General features: G+C 35.2%; 1 protein-coding gene across 10 annotated transcripts in view; it reads right to left on the bottom strand.

Moving 5' to 3' along the window:
- The window catches only part of TANC2 (tetratricopeptide repeat, ankyrin repeat and coiled-coil containing 2), a 369309-nt gene that overhangs the window by 149577 nt on the left and 207196 nt on the right, over positions 1 to 12536 (bottom strand). The gene's annotated exons all lie outside the window — the stretch shown is intronic.

Raw genomic sequence — 12536 nt, forward strand, 5'->3', positions numbered from 1 at the left:
GACACTGATTTTTCCCACTTTGGTGTATTATAACTGATATATTTTCTCGGATTATCCTTAATGTATCTACTTAAAACCTGAGTTTGATAGAGTGTTTGTAACTTACTGAATAGAAGTTTCCAATTCTTTGGCAGTTAGGCTTCCAATTCAGTCCTAGTCTTGGGATCTAGTTCCTGCCACAATCCCCACCTTCATTCAGGTTCTTTTATTTTCTTTTTCTTTCCTCTTACAATTTATGTAATCTTTTTTTTCAATAGATTTTGAAATCAGTTCAAGCTTATAAGAAAGTTTCAATAATACAAAAAATATTTTTTCTTAACCATTTGAAGGTATAGACATGTCCTGTTATCCCTAGTTAGTATGTATGTCCTACAAGTGACATATTTATATATTATATTTATAATACTGTGTTAACTTTCCTCACTTGGTTAAAGTAGTGTTTGCTAGATGTTGCCACTCCAAAATTATATTTTTCTCTTTGTAATGAATAAGTATTTTGTGGGGGGACATTTTGCATCCATGCAAATACATCTCACTTCTCAATATATTTTTAAATTAAAAAATATTTTTTGCAATAAAATATACTTACCAAGATTTTCCATTTTAACTAATCTTACATGTACAGTTCAGTGGCATTAAGTTCATTCACAGTGTTGTACAGCCACTGCCACTGTCCATTTCTAGAATTTTTCATCCTCCCTCAAAGAAACAGCACCATTAAATAAAAACTCCCCATTCCATCCTCTTACTAGCCCCCCAGCTAACCTCTATCCCACTTCCTGTCTCTATGAATTTGCCTATTCTCAGTACCACATAAGTGGAACCACACAATATTTGTCCTTTTACGTCTTGCTTATCTGAATTTGCATGTTTTCAAGGATCATCCATGTTGTAGCATGTATCAGAACTTCACTCCTTTTTATTAATAAATAATATTCCACTGTATGTATACTACCATAGGTTATTCAACTGATGTTGGACATCTGGGGTTGTTTCTGTTAGGTATTATTAATAATGATAGTATGAACTGGTGTAAAAGTATCAGTCTGAATCTTTCAATGACTTTTTGCCCACTATTTTTTAGCATTCACTAATGTTTCTTGGTTAAATTAATTACTACCATGCTTGTCATGTAGTGATTTTTCTAAACCCATCACTCTTTCTACAGTTTAGTTTCTTTTCCTTACCTATTTATCTGAACCAAACAATTCCTATCTACTAATAAGCTATAATCTGTTACTCTCATTATTTGTTTTGTTGCTCCAATTGTCCCAGATTTGGACAGGGGAAGCCCTTTGAATTTGGCTCTTGTAACCTTTAACAAATCCGTGTCATTTTCTGAGCATTATTTTTCTTTCTGGTACAAGATGTTCCAAGCTCATTTTTTACTTTCCCTGTCCTAGCTCTAGAATCAGATGCTTTTCCAAGAAGCCCTGGTTCTTTTTGGTGGAGAAAGGCATATAGAATATCAGGTATACTCATGGCAATTAGGATGCCACCATCCTCCAGATCCACTTGGACAGATATAGGCAGTATAATCATGCACATACATACATACATGTATATATACGTACATTCACACATCTTTATATTCATTTTCACTTATAAATCTGTATATAAATACACTCCCCAAAAGTTCCTGGGGACTTCCAATTCAATTCCAATTGGAAGTCCAATTCAATTCAATTCCAATTCAATTCCATAAGGTAAATTCTAGGGTTTTTTTTTTCCAAAGTTGTAAATTTGCACTCCAATAGTGAGAAATCTGGCTCTCAATGTCCTTGCTTAATCTGTTCCCCCTTCACATACAAATGTCACCGCTGTTCATTGCTGCCCTGCTCTACTCTCCCTCATTGGAATCCTATCTCATGCCACAGGAGCTGGACTAGCACTTTTCCCACAGTCAGGGTTATTTTATTTTATTTTTAAGAGAGGGAGAGAGAGTGCACGGGTGTGAGTTGGGGTGAGGCAGAAGGAGAGAATCTCAAGCAGTCTTCCTGCTGAGCTGGGAGCCTGATGCAGGGCTAGATCCCAGGACCCATGAGATCATGACCTGAGCTGAAATGATGAGTCAGACACTTAAACCTGAGCCATCCAGGCCCCCCATGGTCATTTTTTTAAATTGCTATATAATTCATATACCATAAACTCTATCCTCTTAAAAATGTATAATTCCATGGCTTTTCGTATATTCATAAGGTTATACAACCACCCTCACTTTTTTTTTTAAGATTTTATTTATTTATTTGACAGAGAGAGAGTGCCAGAGAATACAAGCAGGCGGAATGGCAGAGGGAAAGAGAGAAGCAGGCTCTTCGCCAAGCAGGGAGCCGGAAGCAGGGCTTGATCCCAGGACTCCAGGATCAGGACCTGAGCCAAAGGCAAACACTAAACCGACCGAGCCCCCTAGGTGTACTCTACCATCACTTTCTAATACTAGAATATTTAAAAAACCCCAAAAAGAAACTCCATTAAGGTTCATTTTTGCCCTGAAATTTAGATCCCTCTCCCCCAAATGCCTGATCACTGGTATTCATTTTAATACTCTGCTTCCAGACTGCTACATTCTTTCCATATAATTTGCTTTTCAGGTTCTCTATTTAGGCTATTTTTCAATGGTTACCAATTATAGGAATTACTCTTTTAAAACCTTTTGACTGAGGGATGCTAAACAAAGTCAGTATGAGGTTTTTACTTGGACTCACCCTCAAGAGAAACTTATTTCCAAGTAGAGAATTTATAATCATTTTTTGGCCTTTTGGCTAAGATAAATACAAATAGAGAATTTACAGAAATCATACAAAAAGGAGCCAGGGAATGCAAGATGATCTACTCTAAATGTGATGTATAAATAATTTATTTAAACTATCTGCTTAAACTAATTTGATTCATGGTCAACATTTTTTCAGATTTTGTTAGTCCGACTTTATAACAATCTAGGTAGCACAGATCCCATAGGACATTACAAAAAAAAAATTTTTTTTTTCTCAGTGAGACATATCCTTTCAATGCAGCAAGCATTAGCTATAATGTCATCTGGTTCAATGCCAAAATATAACAGTTTCTTAATTTTTTAGGATATTCAGTCTTATACATTAAACCACTCCATATGGCAAGAAAGTATGATTTACATGGTTATTATCCAGTTTACATTTATCTTAGCTTCTCTACTAAAGTTATAAGCTGGGGTCAGAGGAATGGATTATATGTGTATTTTTATATACTATTATTGAACTCAAGTGTTCTATCTGTGGAAAATCTATATAGAACTTTCACTGAATTTATGTCAAGAGTTGAAAAATAGGTTCTATTTTCTCTTCCCTACTTCCTTTCTAAGTCAACAAAAATAGATTTCTTGCCATAGAACAGATATAATAGAATCGATGTTATTTTTATTTACAAATATTTAAGTTTATATAGTCCGTGCTGCCCTCCTGCCCTCCCTAAGAATGAAAGCTTCTTATTCCTTGATAAAATAAAAAGGTAACTGCTACATTCAAACTGATGAATTACCCTTTCCCTTTCTAAAGATTAAACTAGCTAAGCTTTTCCAAATTCTTCTTAACGTAGATTCCTGACCTCTATATATTCTGGGGCTCCATTTTGTTTTTTTCTAAGAAGGTATTCTGATAATTATCAAATTTTTCTATGTACACATTAACACTAGGTACCATGAGGATTTATATAATATGAAGGATGTATAGTCATTGACTTTAAAAAGTTTATAATCTATATGGAAAATAAGACAGATTATATGATTCATTTAACATGGTGTTTATTGTATACAAATCACTGAACACTTTTACAAATATTAACTTATTCAGTCTCTATAACAACTTTATGAAATAGGTATTGCTATCCTCATTTTACAGATGAGAAAATTTAGGCACAGAGAAATTAAGTCACAAGCAATAAATGGTAGAGCCATGTTTACAACCCAGGCTCCCTGACTCCAGAATCAATGCTCCCAATTAGTATGTTATATGGCTCCCTCACTGGAAAGTAATATTATAAATAGGTCTAAATAAAAGACAACTTCTTATAAGCCATTGTTTATATATGATATTGTGATATAACAAATACATATTTGGTCCTTGTTCCCAGTTGTTGGAACTAAGCTCCTAAACTATTGGAATTGGCTGAGTGACAGTAGTCAGAGAAGCATCTTTTCTTTTTTTTTTTTTTTTGAGAAGCATCTTTTCTTTTCCATATGCCCTTCTGTGGTGACTCGTAGTGGGTCATTAAACAGCTGCAGGATGGCGGCTCGTTGCCAGAGGAACCAACCATGTAGTTATAGGGTTAGAACTTTCAACGCCTACCCTCCCAACCTACAGGGAGGGGAAAGGGGCTTAAGACTGAATAAATCGATCATGGTCAATGATTAATCAATCATGTCTACATAATGGACATGTTTAATATTTTCATGGATTGAGATTTGGAGAGCTTCTAGGTTGATGAACATATCCACATACTGGGAGGATGGTGCATCTAAATTCCACAAGAACCCAAATCTCTGTGCTCAAGACTTTTCTGGACCTCCCCTTACATACCTCTTTATCTAAATGTTCATTTGTATCATTAAAGATATCCCTTATAAGGGTTGCCTGGGTGACTCAGTTGATTTAGCGTCTGACTCTTGACCTCAGCTCAAGTCTTAATCTCAAGGTCATGAGTTCAAGCCCCATGTTGGGCTCCATGCTAAGCATGGAGCTTACTTAAGAAAAGAAAAGAAAAGAAAAGAAAAGAAAAGAAAAGAAAAGAAAAGAAAAGAAAAGAAAAGAAAAGAAAAGAAATCTCTTTGATAAACTGGTAATACTGAAGTGCCTTCCTGAGTCCTGTAAGCCATTTTGTGATTTTTGAGAATATCATACATAAAAAATTATATAGTATGCAATCTTTTGAGATTGGCTTTTAAAAAATTCAGCATAATGCTTTTAAGATCCATTCAAATTGTTGCCTGTTTCAAAATTTGTTCCTTTTTATTTCTGGGAAGTAGTAATATGTTGCATAGATGTACCACATTTTGTTTAACCATTCACCTGCTGAAGGACATTTGGGTTGTTTCCAGTTTCTGGGTATTTTGAATAAAACTACTACAAACATTGACGTACAATGTTTTATGTGAACATAAGCTCTAGTAGATACAGACCAGGAATTCTGCTAAACATACTACATTATACAAAAGAGCTCGCCCTAACGAATGATTAGTTAGCCTCAAGAGTCAACAGTACTGAAGCTGAGAAACCCTGAAATAGCTAAAATCACTTTACCCTTAAAATCTGTCAAACTGTATATATTCTTATTTGTTCTTCTTCTTCTTCGTTTTTTTTTTTTTTTTTTTTGGAGAGAGAGAGAAATAGAAAGAGAAAGAGCAGGGGGAGGGGCAGAGGCAGAGGGAGAACTAGATTCCCCGATGAGCAGGGAGCCCAACATGGGGCTCAATCCAAGGACCTCAGATCACGACCTACTAAGGCTAAGGCTAAGGTTAAGGCTGAGGCTAAGGCAGGCGCTCAACTGATGGAGCCACCCAGGTACCCTCAATCTGTTATTTCTGAGGATTCCTAGAATTACTTTAATTTCTGGCTCATATTGAATTTTTAGTCTTTAGATTGTTTCCTTCCTGAGTGTGGGGTTTGTTTTCTGCACTACTCAATTCTGCTCCCCCTCCCCCACCTAGGGTACCTGCTCTTGTAATTCTCAAAATTCCTCTTAAATCCTCATATCAAATATTTGCTGTCAAAATGCCTCTTGGGGCACCTGGATAGCTCAGTTGGGTTAAGTCTAACTTCGGCTCAGGTCATGCTCTTGGGGTCCTGGGATCAAACCCTGGGGTGGGCTACACGCTCAGTGGGATGTCTACTTCTCCCTCTCCCTTTCCCTCTGTCCCTCCCCTGTGGTCATGCTCTCTCACTCTCAAATAGATAAATAAAATCTTTTAAAAAAATTCCTCTTCAATCTTTGTACCAAATGTTTTACCCATTTTTTGTCTCATCCATGATCATTCAGGCAACATGAAAAGGATGTCATTTTTATAACCAAACACACCATTAAGGTATATCCCTAAACAAAGATAGTACTTTCCTTGAGTGGAATTCTACTGTGACTTCTTTAATAATGATGAATTTGGAGTATGATAAACAAAACGAGATGATCACTCTAAGACTATTTTACACAAAATAAATCATACAACCTTCATATATTCTCTGGAGATTAAAACTATTTAAATTTACAGCTCTTATTTTATCTTGGCTATTTGAGAGAAGTGTATTTATGTATTAGGCTTTGCTCCCAGAACACTGAAAGAAGAGTACAGCACCATAAGAACTAAAATTTACATGGTAATGGAAAGGTCCAGGAATAGTAAAGAAAACTTATAGAAGAATGACTTCTCTTACTTAATATAATTAATTTAATTTAATATAATGCTAAAGCACTTAAGACAGTATGACTGACACAAGCATAAATAAAAAGACCAATGGAACAGAATAAAGAACTGAGAAGCATATCTATACACATATAATTCATCTGATTTTGGCCATGGGTGAGCCACTGCCATATTTGAGTCATAGGATGGTATTTTCAAAAATTGATGATGGATCAATGTATGAATAAAAATAAAACCTGCTCCTACCTCATACCATATACAAAAATCAATTCCATATGGATTACAGAACCAAATATGAAAGGTAAAACAATAAATTTCCTGGAAGATAAACTAATAGAATATCTGCATGACTTAGGACTAGGCAAAGATTTCTTAAACAGGACACAAAAGGCACTTAGCCACAAAAGAAGATTGGTTTTTAGTGGTTTATTAATAAGAAAAACTTCTGTTCACTAAAGACAGCATTAAGATGGTAAAAAGGTAAGCCATAAGGTGGGAAAAGATTATATACATATATATATATATATTTTTTTTTTTTTTTAAGATTTTATTTAGGGCAGTCTGGGTGGCTCAGCGGTTTGGCGCTGCCTTCGACCTGGGGCCTGAGCCCGGAGATCCGGGATCGGGTCCCGCGTTGGGCTCCCTGCATGGAGCCTGCTTCTCCCTCTGCCTGTGTCTCTGCCTCTCTGTCTCTCTGTGTCTCTTTATTCATGAGGCAGAGGGAGAAGCAGGCTCCAAGCAGGAAGCCCAATGTGGGACTCGATCCCCAGACTCCAGGATCACCCTGGGCTAAAGGCAGAGGCTCAACTGCTGAGCTATCCAGGTGTCCCAGGAAAAGATATCTTTAATTCATATACTCAACAAAGGATTTCTTTATAGAATATATAGAGAACCCATACAAACAACAAGAAAAATAAAGACAATTTCATCAAAAGATGAACAAAAAAAAATCTATATAAGAATTTACAAGAGGATGTCCAAATGTCCAATAAGCATATGAAAAGCTGGTTCAACATTACTGGAAGATGAAGACCAAAATCACAGTGAGATACTACTACATATGTATAGCACAGAATAGCACACAAAATAAACAAACCCTGAATAATACAGGGTAAAAAAAATACTTAGATACTGCTATACTGGTAGAAATGTAAATTGGTAGCACTGAATTTGGGAAAAATTTTAAGCCGAACATACTGAAACTCTAGCATATCCACTGCTAGGTATATAACAAAAGGAAAATATACAAAGGTGTAGCAAATACTCCTAGTAGAATTGTTCATAATAGGCAAAATTGAAAATGTCCATCAATAGTAGATATACAATAAAATATGACGGCAATAAAAGACAATCTCATAAATATGCTATTGAATAAAAGAAGAGAGATTCAAAAGAATACATACTAAGTGATTTCATTTGTACTAAGTGTGAAAATTGAGAAAGGAAATAACAGAATGGTACTCATAATAGTAGTTATATAGAGTGGATAATGATGCAGGGGAAGCATGAGGAAAACTTCTAAAGTGCTGGTAATGTTCTATATCTTGATTTGGGTAATAGGTGTGTTATGGGTGTGTTCTATATGGGGTGCTATATGGGTGTGTCCGTGTCACAGAATTTCATCAAGACTATGCAATTATGACTTGTGCACCTTTCTGTACTTATAGTTTAATTTTTAAAAATTACATAAAATGTATTAAGGACACTGGGTTTGAGAATGAAACAATATTCACAATAATCTGGTTTTTCCCTCCAAGAAAGAAGTCTAAAATTATGAAAAAAGAAACAATGCTGTATTTTAAAATTTAGTATAAAATTAAAAATTACTTGGCCACTCCTCTTATACCACTCATCAACTTAAAGCAGATCAATGACATACAGGTAGGTAGAGAGAAGCCAATGAAAACAAGAAATATTTTATAAATAAAGGAAGTGCTGGAGGCCACAGAGAAAGAAAACAATTAAACTTGTCTTAGAAGGGTGGAGGCAGGAAAAGGAGAGAAGATACCTCTTGGAGGAGGCTATACTCAAAATTCTTATAATAGATGAGGCTGGTTTTTTTTTTTTTTTTTTGTAACAGAAGAGTTAAGGAAAAAGAGCAGAGGGAGCAATTTTCAAATTCAAATTCTATATAACTTACCAGTTCAAATACAGAGCTCTAAGTTCAAAACAGATTAAATGCAGTATATTTAATGTTATTCTAAAAGGGTGTTTTAAATTTATTTCTAGAATAATAATACTGATAGTAGTACTAGTAGTAATAACAACAATAACTAACACTTATTGGGATGTTAGTGTCTAGTACTTTTTTCTAAGTGCTTTACATGTATTAAATCACTTAATCTTCACATGTTCCCTACCCTACAGTTAGTAAAAGAGAGGCCCATGGAGATTAAGTTCTTGCTTGCCCATGGTTACAGTTAGGTCAGTGACAGAGTTAATAGTGAAATCCAGGCTGTCTGGCTCCCGAGTTTGTATTCTCAATCACCTCATTATTTTGTCAGGAAATACATGATTGCTGAATACAAACTGTTTATATGGTTATTTTATTTACTTTTATCTTTAATAGTGTCCTGATGATAGACAATATAGGAAAACATTCATTAACTCAATAAATATTTACTAAGTATTTTCTGTGTGTCCGGCACTGTGTCAGGTGTTACACGTACATTTATGAACAAGGGGCACAGCCCCTATTCTTAAGGAGGTTATAATCTCATAGAGGAAAACAGAAAATTAATCAATCAATTAAATCATAGTAAATTAAACTATGTGAGAAATACAATGAAGGCAAGAAATAGGATGCTGTAAAAAAAAGCAAGTGCTGAACATTTTGGTGTATTTTCCTTGATGACACCAATTTTCCTTTCAGAGATGGTTTACACTTTAAATTTGCAAAAAAAGTGTCTTTTATTTAAAGTAGGCAAACCACAGAGGGGTTAGACAATGACTAAAGCTGTGTCAAAAAATGAGTGTCTAATAGCCAATGAATCTAAACCCCTAATCTACATCCCTAACATGGCAGGCTACACAGTCTCAGTGTATAGACTCTCTTAATTCCCTGCATTCTCTTAGCATTTTCACATCAAGCTGTTTACATTTTCCTTTATGATCTGCTAATTATAAACTGCTTGCTCTCATCTATTTCAAAACTCAGAAATTTGTACCACATTTAATCAAATAAAGAAACCCATTCTTTCTTTCCAACAGCGTTCTAAAACCTATGATTAGCTTGGCCCAAGTGCCAAAGCAAACCTGGTTATATTTTCAATTCTTAGTTCTTAAATGATTACCTAAACTTTTTCCTTTTCTAATGAATATTGGAAAATGCGTGGCTGTTAAAATCAGGGCTGTTATTTGTCACAGTAAGTGCTGAAGTCGGCATGGAGGCTCTGCCACATTCTCCCAAAACGGAGCTCCAGTTTTATTATATAGCTCCAGTTCTTCAAGCTTGTGAACCCCTCTGTAGTAAATTAGAAAGTGAAAAGATAGATTCTTAGTAGACAGAAATCAATGTCATTTACATATATTTATAATGTACTCAATTGCTTCATTTTACCTGATGTTTTGGGTTCATCTCATTCATTCAACACACACCAAATAAACATCTACTATGTACTTACTAGTCACTACACTAAGCACTGTGGATTTAGTTGTAAGCATAAGGAAGAAAATATATTAAATCGTTCAGATGGATTTTTTTTTAAGATTTTATTTATTTATTCATGGCGGGGGGTGGGGGCAGAGACACAGGCAGAGGGAGAAGCAGGCTCATGCAAGGAACCTGACTTGGGATTTGATTCCGGGTCTCCAGGATCACGCCCCAGGCTGAAGGCAGGCGCTAAACTGCTGAGCCACCCAGGGATCCCCCCCAGATGGGTGTTTTTGATAATTTTAGTGCTTATTTTTTCTCGGTTGGATACCTGAGAAGAAATGATGGAGGATTAATCATTTAAAAGCTTTCATTTGGGCAGCCCTGGTGGCCTGGTAGTTTAGTGCCACCTCTGGCCTGGGGTGTGATCCTGGGGACCTGGGATCGAGTCCCACATCAGGCTTCCTGCATGAAGCCTGCTTCTCCCTCTGCCTGTGTCTCTGCCCCTATCTCTCTCTGTGTCTCTCATGAATAAATAAACAAAATATTAATAAGTAAATAATTAAAAGCTTTCACTGGAAAAATGCCATGATGATTCACCTACAGCTTAACCCTTTTCTCTAGGGCAAACAGCATATCTTCTCTGTCATAATAAAAAATGTCACTTGGTTAGGGAAAGATAAGGCATCTGATGTATGAGAGAACTCATTGCATAGAATTTTAACTAAGAAAAATAATATCATTGTTCTGTTAAGTTACCAGAAAAAAAAAATCTGTATTTTGTGCCCTTGACTATAATGGAAGTTTTACTTGTACACAAATGAATTCTAACCAATGTTCTTTAAGACTTATAAATAGAAAAATTACTTGTATAAAAAAAATAATACCTTTAGATTTTAAGGATAACCTTCATTTCTATAGTAGCCAAAGATGATATACATGGATTAACAGAAGATTAACTCTTTAATAAATACACTAGTCATTTTGTGGTAAAACACAAAAATGTCTTGTGTGGCTTTTGAAATTCAATGTTTTAATCAAACATTAACCATCAGGTAAGAACATTCCTTCTAAATTGATTTGCAACAGAGCCAAGAAATAGAAAGCCAGACTGTAGTAAGCTTATGTCTCATGATCCTCTTTAAACATGAAAAGAAAATCTCTCATCATTTTGCATGATGACTCCTATTTCCTATTCAATTTTTTTTTTCTGGCAACAACAGAAACATCAGTTTCATCTACTCACATTTATAATTGAACTTTTATGGCTACTATAGAAGTTAAGATAAAAGCAGAAAACATAGTAATGCTGAACTTATCTCAATGATCTATGAAATATATTTGAGATTTGTGGCTCAATAAAGTAGACATTTTCCTTTCCAAACTAACGATAAGAGGTCAAATGAGGCCTGCTGGAGATCAGGAACAGAAAGGCAAGTTTTTCAACAATTTAGTATCAAGGGTCATATAACCACAATAGGCAAAACTTACAAAATTTTGATGCAAATTACAAATCTTTAGTTCCCAAGTCCAAAGAGGAGACAACTTGCTCAAAGAGATGGACCATGAATCAACTCTAAAAGTCTGTTTGAAAAGGGAACTTCTTTATATTTCAAGTAATCACCTGGCTAATACTACTATTTCAATTTATTATATTGCTCCCAGAACTTAAGGAGACTGGTTTATTCAAAGAGGTTAAGTTCTAAGACTGTTTTAGTATACAGTCTGCTTCCATTTAGCTTCATGGAGAGCACAGAATGAAAAATGAAGATTTTTTTATTTATACACTTTAGAATATGTATGCAATCTAAAAATATAAATGCTCAAATTCCATCCTCCCACCCCAAAGGAAATGGTGTTGTCAAAGACCTTTCAGTAACTGGAAACCCTCTAGCTTATGATAACTAATAAAAACTGAACAAAATATACCTTAAAAATGTTTTTAAAAACATTAAAGACCAAACAAGGTGGTGACAAATCAAAAGACAAGAACAGAAAGAAGATGAAAATCCAGAATGGAGATCTCGTCCAGCACCAACGGTCACTTTAACCAGGGGAAGCAGTAATTTCGCAGCTGAGCTGTGCTTCTGTCTGTCTCATGAGGTCAGGGAACCAAAACTGCAGTCTAGGATCTGCCAAGAGTGGGAAATCTAGTAAAGCAACCTACACTTTGGGCTGAAATCTTAACTGTACCCTGGGGGTAAAGATAAACCGGAAGTAAACTAGGCCTTGAAATTTTGCCTTATGTCATCTGAAACCACAAACTCTGAACTTGGATCAAACTGGTCCCACGTGGCAGAAGCCAATACAAATCTTCTCTAGAGGAAAAAAAAAAAATCATCATCCTATCTTCACGTTATTTCTACACATATTTTCAAATATTAAATCCAGTTACATAAAAATAATTAGGAGTATGAGAACACAAAAGAATCTGAAGAAATAATGGACAAAAGTAATAGTGGTGCAGGTGATGGGGTACAGTACTATAGTTGATCTCTTCTTTTTTTTTTAAGATTTATTTATTTATTTATTTATTATTTATTTATGACAGAGAGAGAG

The sequence above is a fragment of the Canis lupus genome, chromosome 9, assembly GCF_003254725.2.
Source record: "Canis lupus dingo isolate Sandy chromosome 9, ASM325472v2, whole genome shotgun sequence".
NCBI classification, from domain to species: Eukaryota; Metazoa; Chordata; class Mammalia; order Carnivora; family Canidae; genus Canis; species Canis lupus.